We start from the raw sequence: 20,622 nt of genomic DNA, 5'->3' as shown, positions 1-20,622 counted from the left end.
AAATGCCTTCAATTTTGTGTTAGAATTTGTAATAATTCTGCAGAATTGGAGCATGATGTTTTACCATAATACTTCATACTGCCAGAACTGAATAAAATGCACAGACGGCAGGCCTGACTCTGTAGCATATTGAACATCACAGTTAGCCCAGGATAACACACGTAAATCCAAGCAACCTGCCCTCAACAGGAGTTATATTTTAGAGTGGATAAATACCTCTTTGTGCATTTCTAATGAAGATATGGTGTCTAATCTGACAAGGTCATGACAAAGCGTGATTTCATTTTTGTCTTTCCATGTGCTTTGGGAATAATCCCATTTCAGCAACCTGAAACATGAACAAAACAGATTCTGTTAATACCGTTTTGATTTATTTACAAGAGGAAACCTGGGATGGCAGCGGCCTATGGGAAACACAATGCAGCAAAGAACAGAGCTGGCCAAGAGCAGTCTGTTGCTGGTAAACAGTAGGATACAAAAGGGCATGCCACATAAACTGTTTCAGTACACCGTTTATTCACTAGATCTCCACACGTATTATTAACAATACTCCCAGGAAGTCTCTCTTCTTTTCCTCCTGCAGTCGAAGAGGCCATGAGCTTTGTATTGTAACCTGGGCAAGTGGGACCTACATCAAGTATCTGTAGTATGGCTCACTCCAAGAAATGTGTTCTACTGAGTACAATACAGATACTGCTTAACTAAAGCACTAGGCATTTAACTGTCTGACTCTTACCTCTGTTCTTGCATTTAATAGCTAGCAAGGGCCCATAAACATTCGGGAAGGGGAACAGAATTGCAAACAAATTGAAATTCATAGTCATATGGGTATAAATTTTCAGAACATGTCAAAGTGCAGCAGCACAACAGCCTTCCATTACAATCTATGGATACTGTTAATGCCTCATTAAAAAGGACTATGTACATATTATGACGGCAAAAGAGCCTAAAACAGAGCTATTATTCTTCTTTTCATTTCAAGGCTATGACCCTGGACTGTTCAAAAGCCTCTGTTAAAGTGATAAGGAGGAAAAAACACCAAGATGCACCAGAAGATAGCTAGAGATGAAGGTTTCAAATGCAGCAGAGAATGGAATTTGTATGATTTCCTGTTTAAATAATTTTCTTGATTCCTTTTTTCCCTTTGTAAAAAAGACAAATTTCTGCTGCTAATGCAACACCAGCTCATTCAGTGGCTAAAATACACATAGGGTCTGCCTCTTATGCTGACTGACACAATCATCTTTCACTTCTCAGTGCTGTGGGACATCAGGTGAGATGTTGCTAAAATTAACAGAAGTTCAGATTCATTTCACACCACTGAAAAACTTCCAAGATATTACTAGTGTCATGATAGTCTAAACCTGACATAAATTACATCGTAAACAGTCCTGTTCATTAACTCACTTAAAATCTCTCTTCTGATTTATTCAGATTTTTGTTCCAGCAACAAATTTATAATCCAGAAAACTCTTTGAAGACCCATAAATTCAATAGTGCCATAGACATAGAAAATAATTATTTACCCCTATAAAAAGCTGAAAAATTACGATTTTTGATATATTGTTAATAGCAGCTCCCTTGTTCTTCAATCATTAAGAAATACACACATTAGTGTCAATTTTAAAATTTCATAACAAAAATTGTTGAAAAAAAATGGAGTACAGTTGTAAGATACTCTTTAAAAGAGATATAGCCATATTGGAGAGAGACAGAGAAAGAAACAGGAATTGTCAGAGGTCTTGAAATAATAACCTGTAAGGAAAGACGGAGAGAAAAGATTGCCTAGGTCAGGGAATAATGAGAGGAAATGTGGAAACAGTCTTCAAATATGCAAGAGGATGCTCCAAAGACAAAGGGTACTATCTCTCTTCCTTGTCCAAGAGATTAAGACAAGAAGAAAAGTGATTTAAAAAGCAATAAGGGAGATTCAGATAAGACATTAAAAAAAGCCTTCTAGTAGTAGAGCTCATGACTCACCAAAGTGGGTGTGGAATCTCCATCATGAAATATTTTTAAAAATAAGAAGGACAAACTTGCCTCAGCTAATTACAGTTAATGTCACCATAGCAAGAACATGTCCTCTCAGGATTCCTTCTAACTTTTTCTACTGTGATTTGAAACTCAACTTTTTCTATTTTAACAGTAGGATTTTTTTGACTTTATTTTTCTTGTATTTATTTTGTTTGTCAAAGAGGCAAATAGAAAGCCGTTTGCCTATTGAAAGACGGATTACCTCTATCATAATTAAGCTATAGCTCCTTTGGGTCAAATTTACAAACAAATTCTAGGTTTGGAAAAATTATGGAGTACTACCTCAGCATTCCAACTTAGTTTTATTACGGGAATCAATCTTTTTAAAGACACCATTAAAAATAGCCATATAGTGGACAAAGAAATCAGCTGGAATAATTGTTCAGATAAGATGCCATACCGAAAACACAATGCCAGAAAGTTCTCAAAATAAGATTTACCATTCTGAAAGGATATATTTTCAAGTGAAGACTTGCATCAATGTTTCTTTTTATAGATTAAATTTATACTTCAGCTACATGTACAGACTTTTCCATCACTTAAATCTCAGTGCATGAGATACAGGTTTAGGCTTATCTTCTACTTATTAGGGAGTTTCACCAGACATACGTAGACAAGAGGATCTTTACAGATCTACTTTCAATGCTCTATTTCTCCTGTACTGGAAAAACTGTCTGCTCCATAGATGAAACTTGGGTGCGGTGAAGAGTTTGGAACGCATTCCCATAAACTGTTGCCTGAGAGTTTGTTGGAGTTTTGTTTTGTTTTGTGTTTCCCTTAACGTCATGCTTGCTTATACCGGCCATGACCAGATGAAATAGCAGTATTCAGATCCCACTTGCTCTTGACATTTCTGTTACAAATGCAAGACATAAGCTGCAAAAGACTTGAGTTAATATTTCTTATTGGGAGACTAGTCAGCCTTGAATTAGGAAGTTTTGATTTAAAACCAAAGGAACCGCCAATAACAGTGTATAAACAGTACTACAACAATACACTATGTGGTCAAACACATCATACGTGCTTCAAAAAAATGGTCATGCAAATGCACTGCTAACCACCTATGGGCTACAAATTGCTGATTGACACTAAATAATGAAAAGCTGCAAACTACAAACATAGAAAAAAAAGTACTTTAGTGCATGAATGACGTATTAACCCAGACACTGGCAAAAAATCACAAAACATAGTTGGGCAAGTACTATCTTAATTTTCATGGACTGTGTCATGTCACACAGATTGTGAACCTGGGTTGAAAATTCACCCACAGAGCATTGCAGGGATCAGATTGCATTATTATATTTCCACAAATGGAGGAGAAAAGCGAGGGGAAGGAATGTGGGAAAACTCTCTATAAAAACAACTGCAAATGACAGGATACCTTAACTGCAATTCAATAAAAGTAATTTTGCAGCTATGACAAAGTAATGACCACATTTCTGAGATTTGCAATACATAGCAGGAGCTGGGCCCGAGGGTGGTGCATACTTATTACTGGCTGTGTGTAAGCTCTTTCGATACACATAAAATATTATAAAGCTTGATCTGACACAGTCAGCAGACAGTCTGTACATTATGTTGTTACAATGAGTCTAATTTCAAGAACAGCTCAGAGCTAGAAGTAGATAAATAAACTCAGGAAATAAATAAAATAAAGAACTAAGTAGAACAACTAACATTCCACTGAAAAAAGAGGGGAAAAGCCAAATGTGGCTGTCAACAAGACCAGTTGTATTGCTTCAATATCATCTTCCTCTCTGAAGATCATCCCACCTGGCAGAACTCAAGTGTTGAAAAACATCAACATCAGGAAATAAACAAGGGAGGGAGATTCTAAACTGTCTGTGACCATCAGCAGTCATAGAAAGAGTAATGGAAATGGTATGCTTTTCTGCAAAGAGCATCAGCGTATGGGCTAAACTCCTACTGATAATTTTGGTGGGTGGGGTCCCGAGCTTTTTACATGATACAAGACAATGTGCTGTTAATAACACTATAATACTGTGCAGAGCCTCCTGAAATGAGTTCCTATAGCCATCTCCAGTCACCCTGGATCTAAACAAGCTATTTCTCATAAACATTAACTATGATCTGGATATTGTGCTTCTGTGAAATGAGGTCAAAATGCACTTTGGTTCTTTGAGAACCCTTTTCTAGATATGAGACAACAGTAAGGGGTAGTGAACCTGTTTTCAAAGCGACTGAAAGCAGTTCACACTTCCATACGTTGCTAATCTAATGGGTGTCAGTGAGTGGAACTGTTGTTGGTTTTCTGGGTCCTGCCACATTAACAAGAGGAGTTCATCACCCAGTCACCCTAAAAAACCAATAGTTCATCAACATTCCCTGGGATTACCGGGCAAAGGAACGGTGTGACTGATCACCTATTAAAAGGATTCTATTTCGTACAGGAAAAAATATTTATGTTTCCTACAATATGCCAGATGCATAATTTGAAGATCTTAAAAAAATTTTTGTAATTGAGGATTTGCTTGGAAGATTATTCTGCAGGTTGTCATGGCTCAACCTCCAAGCTCACCGGAAGTTTACAAAAAGATCAAGACTGAGCTAAAAAGCACACTTCATAGCTCATATCAGCATCCAAAGCCTGAATTATGAGGTCTTCTACCTTTGCCCATTTGGTGTTTAACAATCACCTTGGAAACTCAGCACATCTGAAACTTTTATGATTTCTAGCCTGGCATTGATAATGGGCAAAATTGTCACACAATTGGTGTTAGAATTCAACTTACAAAGAAAAGAGCAAGACAACCTAATAGTACTCAATGATCTTAAAGGTCTTAAGGTCTTTTACAACCTAAATAATTCTATGATTCTAATTAATACCCACACTATTTTATGAAAAAAAAATGGTTCACAAAGTTGAATAAGAAGGATAATAATTATTAGGAACTATCTTTAGATATCTATAAAGCAGCAGATTTGATATCATGCAACATTTTTATTAAGAAACTAAGCTGATGGTGGAAATGCCAGTGCATGTCTTAAGAACATTGACAGAACCCTAAATGTAATTTAAGTGAGGAATTACCATGATATGGTTTAATTTCACTGAGAGATTCTGCAGATAATTCAATCAATAATTTTTCAGGTGAAACAAACATTAAGTACATGCAAATAATAAAGATACAGTGCTGTCCAGAGTAAACCCCTGATAAATGGCAGAGGAAAGCATGTATCTAGGGGAAGTTTCTTTCTCTGAAAGGATGGACTTGTTATCCCATGAAGAAATGACTGCAAAGAACTTGGAGGTCACAGTACACAATTCATTAAGAGTAAGTTTTAAAATCATGTCATAGGAAAAATAGCCATTTAGATTTGGGCAGAAAAGAAAATAAAGTATGAAGAAGGTGTAATGATATCTTTGTGTTTGGTGCAAGTGAAACTGATTTCAGAACATTGTGTCCAGACTTCAAGAAAACTATTAGGAAAAAAGAATAACATTTCAAAGTACCACAGGTATGGCTTAAGACCAGGAAACCATGGCTGGTAGTGGGAGACTCCAGAATTCTATATGAGCTTGTTAAAGAAAATGTATAGAATTATTTGCTCGGAGACATTTTACAACTACCTACCAAGCAGAAATTTTGTATGTGTTCTTCAGTTTATCCGATAAAATTATAGCTTGATAGAATGTATGGATACTGAAGTTAAATACACCCCAATTTAAAAATTAATGCACTAATTTTGCCATGGGTATATTTAACTTTTGGAATCATTTAATAAAAAATGTCATGGGTCCTTTGTCAAGAGAAATATTAAAATAAATATTTTGGGGAAACAACTTCTTTTGGCATGGTTTTGTTGGAGCTGTCTGCTCTAGCTCACAGGATAATTATTTTAATGAACATTTATGTCTTTTGCAGGGAAAGTCCAAGTAGCTGATCAAGATTATTCTTTCTTGCTAATCTTATCTAATCTAGATAAAACTGACAAACCCATCCAGCTGCCTTCTCACAGAAAATGTTACCCTCTGAAGCCTTCACAGTGCACTCTTCTAGCTGTTTCAAGCTGCATCTGAAGTGTCCAAAACAAGAAAAAGTTAACCTGACATTTCCCTCCTGATTAAGTCAACTGCAATAGGGCATTCAAAAGGCATGAAGAAGCATCCAGTCTCTTTTACTATCCAGATGAAATGTAGCTGTCAAAGAAAATCCTGCTGTGTTGCTGTCGGCTTTTCTGGAGGAGCAGAAATATATAGAGCAAAAGTGACTCAGAAGTCTCTGAAGTTAAATTACACTTCTTAGACATCCATAAGTACCTTCTCCAAAACTTCAAAATGAGTGGCTTCCCCAGGACTAAACAGCCTGGTAAGTGTGCGGCACCTTCTGCCACATTTCACACATTTAGAGGTTTCACAGGAGCCGAGTGCATTTTTGTTGTCTCTAGGCAGCAAGAGATTTTGAGTTTCTTATTTCAGTTGTTCACAGGAAAGATTGAACCCTCTAAAACAAAATATAGAATTTACCAAAATTAAGCTTGGGTTGGAATTATTATTTAATTATAAGGGACTACAAACAAAATTTAAATTGGAGACAAAAGGTTGAAAAAAAACACAGGACCAGAAATGAATGAAAACACATGTTCCGAAACCACCTGGGCTGGTACTAAGTGAAGTGGCAGAAAGTGAATGACTGATCCAGTGGAGAATTTGCTATTGACCTTAATGACAACAAATCTTGACTTTCCCGCTATTAAACTTAACCGCTTTTTAGGAAAGTACTCTACTGGGAAAAAAATTATTCAGAGGTTACAAAGAGACTGATTTCTCTCAACTCATTCAATCCAATTTGGGAAAGACAAATGGCAAAGGTGCTGAATGGAGAAATGTAAAAGGAGCATATAGACGAAGGCACAGAGCTACAATTTCTCCCCACACCAGGATACTCTTTTCAGGTTTATTACTGGCCAAGATGAAGAATGTAAGTAGAAATTCAGAAATTACCTACCTACCAGTCAAGCATTTTTAGGACTTGGCAAAGAAAGTCACAGCAGATAGAAGAAAATTACCTTAGGCCTTTTCAAAGTCTAAGACAGTTTTAATGCACGTTTCCAAGTGCTCTGAAAATCCCCCCTGACCCAGCAACCGTGAATAGGTAGGATGTTTATAGACAGTGACTTCTGGCTGGGTATAAGACAAGCGATTGTTCCTCACCTTGTATCTTGCCCTCCAAAACCTGTTGTCTCACAGTATTAGAAAGCTCTGAGCTCCACCATGCTTAAATTGTTCTATGTTATTACATCCTACTGATGTTTGAGGTGGTTTGTTATAGTTACTCTCCTGCCAGGCAGATATCAGGAAATAAATGATGCATTTTGATACAAGGCTATTTTGCTGAACTGGATGGCTTAAAGAACTGGTAATAAATTTCTTTTTTCTCTTCTAGGTCACTGGTGCAAATCCAGTCCAGTTCAATAGAGATCAGAAGTTATTGCCACTTGACAAGAGAACTGAATCCGTATGAAATTGATTGGCAGTTCTCAGCCCAACTCCTTACGACTTGGTCATGAAATTGCCACTGCTCCTGACACAAATTGACCCCACTGAGGCTGTATTAGCACCAGTGCACACGGACAAGCAAGGTGGAAGACTCCGCTTGTTTTCACGTGCTGAGGAGAGTCCAGTCACATTTTTCATTTAAAATCTTTCTTCATAACAAGTAGTTTTTTCAGAACTTTTTTAAGGGAAATGTAAAATTCAGCTCAAAAATTGATTTTTTTTATGGGAAGTGTCAAGCTGAAATATTTTTCATTTTATCTTAAAATGTTGTTCTGCTTTGGAATTTTAGCTTAAAAAAAAGGAAAAGAAATTACATGCTATGATGAGTGTTTAAGATGACAGCTAGGGTGGGTTTCATTTTACCTAACTTTAGACATCCATAGTGTAGGCGTCAAGCTCAGAGCTGGTCACCCCAGGTTTCCTTCATAGTCAATGGAGAGAAATAGGTACATTTGAGGTGTGATTCATCTGATCTATTTTAAATATCTACTTAAAGATGAATAAAGATCTTAAAATTACTGTCTCTACTGACTCTGGTATAAGACTACAGAGACTATATCAAATGGAGATCTAGCAGAGACACCTGCTACTGGTCAGATGAGTCCTCTCCCAGTTGTCTAATTCTTTATTACATACCATTATTTTTCAGCTTTTCAACATGAAAAACCTTAACTAAGAAGATATTTTCCATTGAAATATAAGGAAAGTTTTACATTGTTTCAGAATTTTCATGTGAAGAATAAACTACTTCTCCAAGACAATTCAAAATTTTAAGTGAAAAACCCTATTACCTACATAAGAAGTTGAATATATACTAAGGGACATTTTAATACTTAAAAAGGATGAAAAATCTTAGGTTCTCTGAATCCAGGGTCTAGCATCTCATCCAATTGCTTCCACTTATGACTACTGAAATCAACAGAAAAGCTATAAGGCTGTTCTGCTGGATGGAGAGTTTGACCATTTTGCTTTCCACTCGAAGCTTCCATGAAGGAAAAGAGAGCGAACAAGACAGCTAGGATAGCAGAGGGGAGAGCTGGGGACAGGTGGGACTGGCCATGGGAAGCATGCAGTAGGTGGAGACAGCATGCAGAAACAGATGTGGTAAAATGTGGCTGAAAAGAAGAAGCGGCATTTGTGAAGGAAGGGAGAATGTCTGAGGGGAAGGAAGATGTAAGAAAGGTCATAGTATGGGTAGCAAAAGAAAAGGAGCTGTAGAGACGTTCACATTTTGCATAAACGTAAAAAATCCAAAATGAGGATCAGTGCTTTCTCACAGTTCTGATCATGCTTTCCTGCTCTGCCAGGCACACATCAGACAAAGTAAAGCAGCACTGTAGGTCCTGCTCTTCCCTCTATATTTAGTGTATCCTCATTCAGCTCCAGAGCTGCTCACAGCTCTTCTCCCCCTCTCTAATTTATACTTCCGCAGATACAAACCTTTTTGTTGCAGACCTTTGGTTGCATTGGACTCTGTCCAGGTTCTGCCACACAGCTGGGAATATAGCTTATTTTGTTCAGCAGAGCAAGTATAATGATAAAAACAAATTTACATTGATCACCTCTGAGCCTAACACACAGATTTTCTCCAGTCCTCTGTCTGACAAAGCTGTGAAGGAGACTTTTGACTTGCCAGTAACCTGACAAACAAATTAGCTTGATTTTAACTGCTTTACTTAGGCTAACCTCTCTTGGATTTCCTAGCATTTACACAGGAACTGGTTCATTCATTACAGCTGGTATGTACACTTAGCTATTGCAATTCAACGAACGTGTTAGGTGGTTTGTGGTGACATTTTTCTTAATAATGTGGGCAGCACTGGAATGTCTTTCTCTAACTACTGGTGTCTCAGTGGATGCACATTATTTAGATGACAGATTGAGAGTAAGAAACACTCTCAGGTGGTTTGCAGGTACAAGAGGAAGTATCTTCTGGAAAGGTTAGGAATAAAATTAGGCTGTGCCTTTGCTAGAAAGGAATCCCAGGCTGATAACTGGGTTTCATGCAATTACTTTTCAGCAATCTTCGATTGCCTTCTTCCCCCTAGCCCTTTTCTTTCACTTAGGAGGAAAAATGGAAATATAGGAAGCTGTGCAGAGGTTTGAAGTCAGACCAAGAACAGACAGGAGTTTTAGGCATGTCTTTGACACTGATTCACCCTGAAGCTTTACATCTTCATATCCTCTCTGCTTTGGTGAAACAGGTCTTATAGGCAATATCAAATTAACCACACTTCTGATCTGCTCAAATTCAGTTTAAGACTCGTTCAGGCCTTTACCCCAGCCTGGTAACCTTTACCCCCACCCAGACTTTGCTCATTGTTATACAAAGCAATCTCTTTAAAAAGATAGCTTAGGTGTGAATCATGTGAGTACATGCAGATGTTTCCCAGCAAAAGATAGCCATGTATATTCTTCTTACAAGAAGCAGCCTGGTACGTTTATCTTGAACTCCATCCTGAACTATTCAGATAAATTGGGTCAGATTAATCACACACTCAGAGTAACTAGTTCACAGATGGACATCTATCTTTCAGATGTCTAAATGCAGATAAATAACACAGTGTGTTTGCACAGAGGATAGATTTACAGTAGCTCGTAATAACATATGTATATGAAATTACTTTAGCTGTCCTTCGTGGTAGTCACAAATAGAAGTCAGCACAAATTATAATACAGACTTTAACCAGAAGCCCCCAAAGCATTCATATGCTTCCTGTTGACACACGCTGAAGCCCATATTGCTGTATTATTGCAGATATCATTAACCATATTAGCTAGATTACAACAATGCACATATGACAGCAAATTTACACTAACATCTTTTTGCTGGTCAGATATATCCCCCAGGTTGTTTGCAGGGGAAAACAAGTATCTTTTTCTTCAACAAGTTCAGAGGGTATCTAGCACTCTGTTTTAGCTGGTGTAGCTGGCAGTGACTTATTAGGCATGAAAATACAAAGATAAACAAGAAATCTTGTGATTCCTATCTCCACAATTAGGCTTTAAAGCCGTTAGAGTGATCCCATCTCTCTTTTAGCCACCATGGATCCTGGCCACTTCCTAAAAAGATGAGCATCACCTTCATCCCTGAGAAACTGTCACTGTTCCAAATCTGAAATCTCAGCTGGTGGGGGGAATTAAACAAAACAAAAAAATCCTACAGAATTAATTAGGAGTTTGGTGCAAATACTCTGCCAGAGAATTAAATGAAGGATCTGCTCATACGTTATTGGGATAAAACCATTGATTGCTCTGAACACAAACCATTCCCTCTCCTAGAATCACAAGTGCCCAACCATATGCCAGATTGCCTACAGTTAGCACCTATCACTTCTCCTCCAGCCACGGTGATAAAATTATGTGTCCGGGACACTAAATGGCCCTGTTAAGGTATTCAGTGGCTCTAGAAATTGGAACAGGATCGTATGTATGTTGCTTTTTGTACAGCTCAATGTGTTTCATTGCTACTGACTCTTCTTTTATCTGTCTTCTTTCATCCATTTTCTACACACTTTTTTTTTCCTTAAAAACACACAGATTTGCTTTCATACAATTGTTCCCTATTCTATCATGAGAAACATTTTCAGACAAAAGAAAATGGAAAAGTTCATTTTGAGTGAATTGCAATTTTACTTCCAAAGGTCAGTCATTCATTTACAAATCCATTCTAACCTTCTACCTAATTGTACTTTCTTTCACACTTGTAGCAAATCAAGCTATTATCCAGAGTTAAATAAAATTACTTGGTTGTTATTTTATTTTTTAAAGAAAAAAATTATCCACTTCATTCAGCAGATATTAATTCTAGTGTCTCACTCCTCAATCTTGCCATAAACAGGAGCTGAATGCCTTCTAAGCCAACCCATCTGTTACCTTTTTTGTGTGTGTATCACACCATGTCTTTGCACTGCCTTTCAGTACTCACCACCACAAAGTGATCATATTCATTCATAAGAAATTATACTTCATATCAGCCGAGTTTCTGTAACAGGGAGACTGGTAATGTGCCAGCAAGAAAGGCAGAACACCACAGTGGGCACAGTGCTAGAATATGGGAGCCCTGAGTTCTGCCATTAACTGTTTGTGCAGTTTTAGGAAGAGCACATACCAGTTTCCACATCAGTGAATTGGAATGGCTGGTGTCTTATTTCGTCCTTAAAATATTTTGTGCTCTTACAATTCAAAGTGATAAACATAGCAAAAAGAAAAGGTAACCCTATTAACCTTGATAATATTTGTGTACCACCAAGAGCTTTATTGTTATGTTTTTTCATTAGCTATGGTTAAGTCATTCCTATACTTGTGTGAGAGATCTGTAAAACAAAGTCAGTATTGGGCTCCAGGATTCGAGGAGGCACAAAGATCAGAAGGACCTCCCTCTCATATTACTACCAGCTCCACAAGGAGGAAGAGACGAGTCATAGTTGTAGGAGACTCCCAGCTGAGGGGAACAGAGGGTCCGATATGCCGGGCAGACCCTTCTCTCGGGGAAGTCTGTTGCCTCCCAGGAGCACGGGTCAAGGACATTGCTAGGAATCTTCCTAGACTGGTCCGACCCTCAGACTATTATCCTCTACTGCTCTTCCACATGGGTGCCGAAGAAGTTGCAGTAAGTAGCCCGAGGGTAATTAAAAAAGAATTCAAAGCCCTAGGATGATTAGTAAAGGAATCTGGAGCACAGGTTATCTTTTCCATCCAGAGGGACCTGGACAAGCTGGAGAGGTGGGCCTATGTGAACCTCATGAGGTTCAACAAGGCCAAGTTCAAGGTCCTACAGCTGGGTTGGGGTAATCGCCGGGATCAATACAGGCTGGGGGATGAAAGGATCGAGAGCAGCTCTGCTGAGAGGGACTTGGGGGTACTGATAGATGAAAGGCTGGACATGAGCCGGCAATGTGCGCTGGCAGCCCACAGGGCCAACCGTGTCCTGGGCTGCATCAAGAAAAGCGTGGCCAGCAGGTTGAGAGAGGTGATGCTGCCCCTCTACTCTGCTCTGGTGAGACCTCACCTGGAGTACTGCATTCAGCTCTGGAGCCCTCAGCACAAGAAGGACATGGAACTGTTGGAGTGGGTCCAAAGGAGGGCTACAAAAATGATCCGAGGGCTGGAGCACCTCTCCTGTGAGGACAGGCTGAGAGAGTTGGGCTTGTTCAGCCTTGAGAAGAGAAGCCTGTGGGGAGACCTGATTTCAGTCTTTCAGTACTTAAAGGGAGCCTTTAGGAAAGATGGGAACAATCTTTTTAGTAGAGACAGCAGTGACAGGATGAGGGGTAATGGTTTTAAACTAAAACAGGGTAGGTTTAGGCTAGATATAAGGAAGAAATTCTTTACAATGAGGGATGTGAAACACTGGAACGGGTTGCCCAGAGAGGTAGTGGAGGCCCCATCCCTGGAAACATTCAAGACCAGGTTGGACAGGGCTCTAAGCAACCTGATCTAGTTAGTGGTGTCCCTGCTCGCTGCGGGGGGGTTGGACTAGATGACCTCTAGGGGTCCCTTCCGACCCAAAACTTTCTGTGTTTCTATGATTCTGTGATTCCCGCTCAGGAGAGCATATACACCTAACAGAGAAACCAATAGTTTAAGTGTTTTTTCTGAGTGGAGGTAGCGTGCTGAATCACAGCCTTGTATTAAACATTTAACCTATTGGCTGCTGCTCTGTTATAAAATAAATTCAGATAAATGCTGGTAGAACAAGCTCCTTGAATCATCCAAGGAAAAGTTGCAATGACATTCTTTATTATGCTTCACAATAAGAGTTTCTCTTGTTTAGTTTTTCTTTATTTAAGTCCCCAAATCAGAAAGAGAAGGAAAAAGAAGATAAATTGCTTTTTTTTCCTCAGGTTGACTGAGTTTCAGAGAAAGTCAGTTCTGGTCTCTCTTACTTTCCTGAGGATTGCCCAGATGGCTCCTTTGAAATGGATGTGTCTAATTTTAGAGCAAGAAAAAGAATTAGAAAATAGAGTCTAAAGCAAGGTGACTTTTTCCTGCAAGCTTTGATGTGTTAAAATTCTATGGCAACATTTTTCTCTCTTCATCTCTTTGCTTGACTCTGTCTCTCACTCTCTTGTTTCCCCTTGGAGATGTACATGGGTTAACTTAAAATTAATGAAGTACAGAGATGTATCGGATGAATGGAGACTACTCTGTAGTTGGTTCAGCTCTTAGCATGTAAAGAACACATTTGCTTTATTGGTTTTCTGTAGCCAACCTGAGAAAAACACTGTAATATCATATTAAACTGGAGTAATGGGGCAACATGGGGGGTGAATTTCATGTTACCAAGGGGGCTGCCCATGGAAGTGATACGATTAAATACCTGATTTTTTTTCCTGTTATTAGAGCTGAGTGTGTTTGGTTTGCTTGGTTGGCTGGTTGTTTTATTCTTGCTATAGATATACTCATTTGTAAATACTGATGCTAATGATATATCCAAATGATTTCCCAATTCCCACTGAGTTCAGACAGAAACAACTTTCCCAATTCTTACTTCATAATTTTCTGAATAAATGGTATATTCCATTTTGGAATTAATTAAAAATTTTGTCCAAGCTGAAACTGAGATAGATGGACAAGTAGATACAATGAGAGGTAGATAACTAGAAATTTACAAATAGGATTAAAATTCTTAATTTATTCTCATTTAATATGTAAGTATCTCAAGACTAAAACTAATCACTGTAGTTTTGCTGTGTAACTCAGATTTCTTCTGTTTAATGCAACACAAAGTGGTATACACAAAGAAAATTATGATGCATTTCAGAAGTAGAAAGCTACATAATTAGAGCTGAAACTACTGAAGACAAAGACTATAGATTTCCAGTGATCTGGAGATAAATCTTTAACATCTTTGACCTTCTTCATAGATTACTGCAGAATACCTGGCAATGGTTCCTCGCAATTGCAGTCATAGTGCTTTAGACAATTTATTGTTCAGTTTGTAATAAAAAATTCAGCCCTCTAAAGCTGGGTCTATTGTGTTGGATAGGTAAATACCCAAGAGAAAAATGAGAGATTACACACGTGACAGGAAAGTAAACCAGTTTTGCATTTGTCTGTCATTTCTGTCATGCAAAGAATAAGATCATGAAAACAAAATCTTCTAAGGTCATCTGAAGTTTTACAGAGTGAAATACTTAGCAGAGTTATTAAGGCAGTAAATAAAACTATGACTTTATAGCAAAAAATACTTAAAGTGTGTCTGTTCCTATAAACCTAGCTCATTTGGGAGCTTGATGAAGTTCAACAGGCAAAGAAAGGAGCTCAGGTGGTGTCTCATATTACTGAGTCGAGTCTGTGTTATTAACCAAAATAAAAATTAGTACTACCAAATGCTTTTTTGTTTTATCTTCAGTACCCTGGTAAATAAATTTTCTGCAGTCTTCTTCATTCAAACAAATGTGCATTACAACAGATGAACACTTTTCTCTATGCTATGTTGAAAGCTAATGTACAAGAGGTGTGGTGAAGGCTACTGCTGGAACTGATTCAGTCTTATTGTCTCTGGACCTACTGGTGTAAAGGGGCAGCTGAAGCCTGGGATTAAGGCCAAAATGACCACCACTTTGTCATGGCCTTCAAGAACATCATTACCTTGCATTCCCATTCTTTCAGGGAGATAGTAACAAGGGCCCATGCTTTTCTTTAGGTACTGTAGCAAAGTTCAGTGTAGTGGGTCTTAGAAGCCTTGACAATGAACACTTGAAAAAGCTTTTGACAAAGAACTGCCTCAGCCCTTTATCTGCAGAGTATTTTCCATATATTTCGTTGCATGAATGATTCTTTTTGAGTACGAAGAGAGAGGCAACAGTGTACACTTTGCTGTTAACAACCACAGCATTGGACGGGTAGACCACGTTAAGGTCCTGCTCCCAGGGCTGTGATTTCAGTGGAAAAGACAAGCCCTTTGCTTCTGCAAGGTCCATTAGCAATTTCAGTAAATGCTGTCTTTGATTGTCTCTGTAGAAAAGACATACATCTTGGAACAAGTATTAACATAGAAATATCATCTAGTTATGCTTCTTGAGAGCAAGCTCTTTTCAATAAACTGAAGCTGTGAAGAGACTTGTGAGAATTAATATACATAATATTACTGTGAGTCCTGCTTATAAGAATGACTTGAATTATGTATTTGTAATTCAATGTCCCAAGTTTTTTAATGTACTCTTGAGGATAATTGCAGCTGCAGTACAACTGATGTTAAATACAGTGAGCATAGAATTTTTGTTTTCCATTTTTTGCCTAGTTTTCTCCATCAGAAATTCTTTTTATTTGAGGTGCTAGCTATGACTGTCCCAGACATGGCCAGTGTATACCTATTGCAAACTGAATTTCCCCATCCCAACTCTTACATCTAAAAGGCACAGAAAATAACCTGAAGAAAGCTTCCTGTTTGGGAATGTGGTGGAAAAATGCCAATAGACAGTGACTGTCACCGCAGGAGATATTAAAGAACACAAAAGCTAGCACAAAAGAGCCCAGGAGATGAGAAGAGATGGAATGGTGTTGTGAGGAATGGAGCCAGCTCCTTATCCATCACTTACACAGAGAAACCAGGGCTCTGGATTCAGCCACCGTCCTTGTAAGTACCAAAACGAGAGATAGATTCCCAAGGCTCTCAGAAGCCCTCAGTTTCTACTTTTATGCTGAGGAACAGATTTTCCAGGCAGCAGGGTAGCATAGTTAGTACAGCTTTTGGCACCTGGACTGAAATGTAGCTGGGCAAATGACTTCTCTCACCTCTGCTCTCTTCCACCTCCATAGACTATAGCCCTGAAGTAGTTACTCCACCTGCACATTCACCAGGGACATCTTGAAACCTGCAGACCCAATAGGCCCTCAGAGCTTCTAAGAATCCAGCTGCCAGAGACATCTGCAGACCCCGCTTAGAACGTCTGGTCCTTTCATTCTTACAAATTTGCTAGGACCCTGCTACAAGAAGGTACTCCTTTGTCAAGATATTTTCTTCTTATACTAAATGTTATTCTTGTAATATTTTTCTACTGATAATGTACATACTTGAACATGGGAGAGAATAATCAAGGAAACAGCCTTGGAAGAACAGATTATATTGACGCAACTCAGACCTTGGACAGCACACATTATTTGATGGAAGCTCTTCATCTACTTGCCTTACTATGAGAGCAGATAGACTTGAGTATCTGTTTCATTTAGGGACAATGTTCTGCTCCCATTTATGCCTGTAAAATCCTCCAAAACTCATGGAACAGCACTGGCAAACGACCTTGGACTCAGGTGATTTATGAAGAAGAAGCTGGTGAAAGAGAGAATACAGAAAACAAAGTCCACACGGGCTAAGAATAACAGTGTTACGCATCAGTGACTCTTGTCTTGCAGGTTATGGACTGGTGGAAGTTTGTGAGACATGGACATTGAAAAGCGGTCCTTGAGGAAAAACTAAAAACAAAGGCGGTGTTGTCCACAGTTGTGCAAGTGAGCAAATAAACAAAATGGGAGGAGGTAAAAGGAATAAAAGAACAAAGATTAGCCTAGTTAGTATTTAGCTGGAAATGAAAACCATAGAGGTAACACTACAAAATATGGTACATGGATCTTTCTCAGACAGGTTAAGTGTTCACGGAATTTTTTTTAAAGGCTAGATGGAGCTTTGACTAAATTAAGTGGTAAATATTATTATGCAACACATTGAGAATAACCAGCAGCACCTATGTTGTGATTAAGTCCATGATTATTACAGTTCAGGACAAAGATATACAGCAATGGCTGATGCAGAAAAAGTGTAAGGAGACACAGAAGATATGTTAAAAAAGCCAGGTTCAAACCTATTTTTGACAGGAAATTCTGCTTTAGAAACCAGGGTTGAGATTTGCTGCCAACATTATTCACACTGCTTCATTGGAAGACATGGCATTACACTGACTGACCTGTAAAGGTCTTTCCTCTTACTCTATAAATGACTGCTGCACTTTGATTTGCAAGTATATGAACTGCTTCCATTCAAAAAACAGAGTTTTAGCCTCTACTACATTGTAGCACATCGGTCAGACAGTTTTCAATGAAGCATTTTTCATAGGGAAATACTAATTTTTGTTTGCCAGAAAAGGTCCATTCTGAAGAATTTAAATTTTTAAAACAAGTAGTGAAAAGAGACTTGTCAAATTATGTGAGATTCTTGTGAATTACATAACTGAATATTCCTTTTTGTTTTAAAATTTAAATGAATTCATTGTGAGAAGGAGGGAAAAAAAGTGGAGAGTTTGTCCTGATTTTCATTTCGCAGACATATGTTGCATTTATCATAATCCAGGACAGCAAAAAAATGTAAAACATCTTGCAAATTGCCTTGGAACAGAGAAAATAACTATAACCAGATGCCTCTGAGCTCAAAATTTGTCCACTGTCTCCCACATCGCTAGCATAGTATCTCCCACTCTCACATTGCCATATGAGGTTATTAACCATAGCGAAAATCATTGTACCAGCCCCTCCCTTTTCTATCGCTCTGCCAAGTCAGCAGCTTAAGGGTTAAGAAAGAAACTTTATTGGGGACTTTGTCAAAGGAGTTTTCTGAGAAATGTTTGCAGCATTCCATTTAAAGAAAACATCTGCTCTTCTGAGGATAATCTCAGAAATCTGTGGGTTTGCAAAGTGGCAGGTACCCAGCTCTCCCTTAGCTCAAAACAGCACAGAATTACTTTCATATCTACCTCCCACGTACACGAGCTTTTGACTGGGTTTTTCTGGTTTCTCATGACAAGGCATTTCAGGCCACGCATTTGAACTTTGTTGTAAGTTTCTTTTTACATCTAAAATGAAGGATGCTGAGCCAAGCTCTAAGGCTTTCAGTAGAACTGAGACATGGGTATTTGTTGTCAAATATGATGAGGAGTGTTCTGGAGGATTGTGCTTATTATTTCTAGGTGCAAATGTTAGTGTTTTCCATTAGGCCAGCCATGCCATCCCTTCAGTCATTCCTGTTGCCCTTCTTTGAACATTTCCTGGCTTTGCTAAATACCATTTCCAGCCAAGAAAACCAGAAGTGAACAGCTTTTCAAGATGTGGGAATACAAGGGATTTTAGCTTCTATGTTATTTTATAATCCAATAAATAAACAGTAAGGTAGATTAATGATGATGCGTGAGCCCACACAGATCATCATAGCTGTGATCACCGATCTGTGGCTGACCTGCCAAAACTTATTAACCTCCTCAGATGGATATCCTTGTCTCATTCAGGTGGCTCTTGGCAAGTGAAAAAATTGCGGACTAATTATGTCCATTACTTGCTGTCTCAGGCCTGCAGGTTATCCCTGATTAATTTTAGCTTTAATATTTAGCACTAATCTCTGCTCTTGGTAAGTATTTGGAAAGGGCATAGTGCTTACTATACAAACATTTAACATGGCATTTTTTAGGCATTTAAAAACACAAAACTCATATTTGCATTTCTTTAACCTAATCATCTTGTCTAGCAACAGGAGTATACTTTTACTCATCTATCTATCTATCTATCTATCTAGCTAGTTAGCTAGCTAGTTAACTAGCTAGCTACCTACCTATCTCTCTCTCTCTCTCTCTCTCTCCTCTGTTTTTACCCAGATGTAAACTGAAGGTACAGTTCTGGTGTAATTAATTCCAGATCTCTGCACTTCTGGATTACAAAACAAACAGATAGAGGCAGTTCAAGCAGGGGCACATTTCCACACTTTGCATGAGCACTGCCAGATCAGCCAGACTATACAAGAGGACCTTATCTCTACATGTGCCACCTGCAGCTGGCTCCCATTTCAGATTGCCATCCAGTTTTCCAGTGGGCTGCCTTGGAAGCCACCCTGTTTCACATGGGGTGCTTTGAGCAGCTCCCCAGGAAGGAGAGATGAAAGGGAGCAGACATGACCCTGTTCCCAAGGCCAGGCATAATCCCGGGAAACTTCCTCCTAAAAGCAGTTGTGCATCACATTTCTGTCTCCATTTGCACCTCAGCCCTGTCCTTTTTATTTCCACAAAGGGCAATCCTTGCAGCAGAAGCAGCAGACACATGGACCTAGTCTTGTTCAAGCCCTACAAAGCTGTACAGAAATTATCTGCATGAGGAATGATCTTTCTTATTCACTGTGAACCACACTCAGCTGGAAGCAGTACACATGAAGATGCAAGCCTGACCAACGTCTCTCTCTTTTTTCTTCTTTCTCAGGGTAACCAGCAGTAGCTTGCTTTTCCGTGCCGGGAAGCGGCTGGTGCTGGTGCTGTTCCCCTCTGCCTTGCTGAGAGCTTAATATTCCTGTTTTCACCTTCTTAGCTGCTTGCACTGTGAGAGGAAAAATTATGAAGCATGTTAGTGGGAATTCTGATGAGGTGGTACTTTGCAGTCACCTGTATCTTTGAGAAGTGTTCAGGATCAGCTCAGCTGAGGATGAGGACGGAATGACTTTGTGTTCTGTCTGTCTCCGGCTTCGTCTGCAAGGCTCTGTCTTTGTTGATTGAAAATTATTCCTGATCTGCATGATGTCAGTGTGAGATTGGCAGCCCAAACAAAAAGCACTTCATGCAACGGTTATGTTTGCCTGATTTATATTTTTCCCCTCAGTAAGCTGGGCTAGAATCTCTCCCTCCTAAAGCAGCAACAGACAGAACTGATCACTGAATTGAGGACAGATGAATAATAACTAATAATAATAAGCTCTGCAAAACAGCAAGGGGCCTGAAAGTGGAAACATCTACATCAGTGGAGCTGGAATGGAAAATTTCATTAATGAAAAATTGGTTTGGAATTTATGCTTGTCTGTGAGAGCAGCTGGGCTTGCTGGAAGCACGGGGGATACAGCTACTTTACTAGTTAGACCTTTTCATCTCCCCCCTTGTTTTAATTAGAGGAAGACATTTGATACGAAAACCTTTTAACATGTCTCCCAATCACCCTTAGGTACGGGCAGAAAGCTCATCCTGCGCATAGTCTTGCTGGCAATCACTCAAGGGCTGGGTTTTGCTGCAGTCAGCAGCAACATGTGTCGTGAATTCAGACAGACTTTTGTTCTGATGACTGCATTCACAGGCACAAGAAACTGCGCAGAAAGCAGAGGGCAT

The 20,622-nt window shown here is 38.9% G+C and overlaps 1 long non-coding RNA gene across 2 annotated transcripts in view; it reads right to left on the bottom strand.

Annotated features, from left to right (window-relative positions):
* Window positions 1-222: 222 nt before the first annotated feature.
* Window positions 223-20,622, bottom strand: part of LOC142365198 (uncharacterized) — a 52,574-nt gene continuing 32,174 nt past the window's right edge. The window contains exon 5 of one of the 2 annotated variants that reach the window (XR_012766395.1): window positions 223-328. This is a non-coding gene — a long non-coding RNA (uncharacterized LOC142365198). Of the gene's footprint in view, window positions 329-19,779; window positions 19,847-20,622 lie in introns of those variants that run through there. The other variant, XR_012766396.1, reaches the window with a different exon arrangement.

Source organism: Opisthocomus hoazin, chromosome 2, assembly GCF_030867145.1.
Source record: "Opisthocomus hoazin isolate bOpiHoa1 chromosome 2, bOpiHoa1.hap1, whole genome shotgun sequence".
Taxonomy (NCBI): domain Eukaryota; kingdom Metazoa; phylum Chordata; class Aves; order Opisthocomiformes; family Opisthocomidae; genus Opisthocomus; species Opisthocomus hoazin.
Note: the sequence above shows the minus strand (reverse complement) of the source record. Positions and strands in the feature narration are given on the sequence as shown.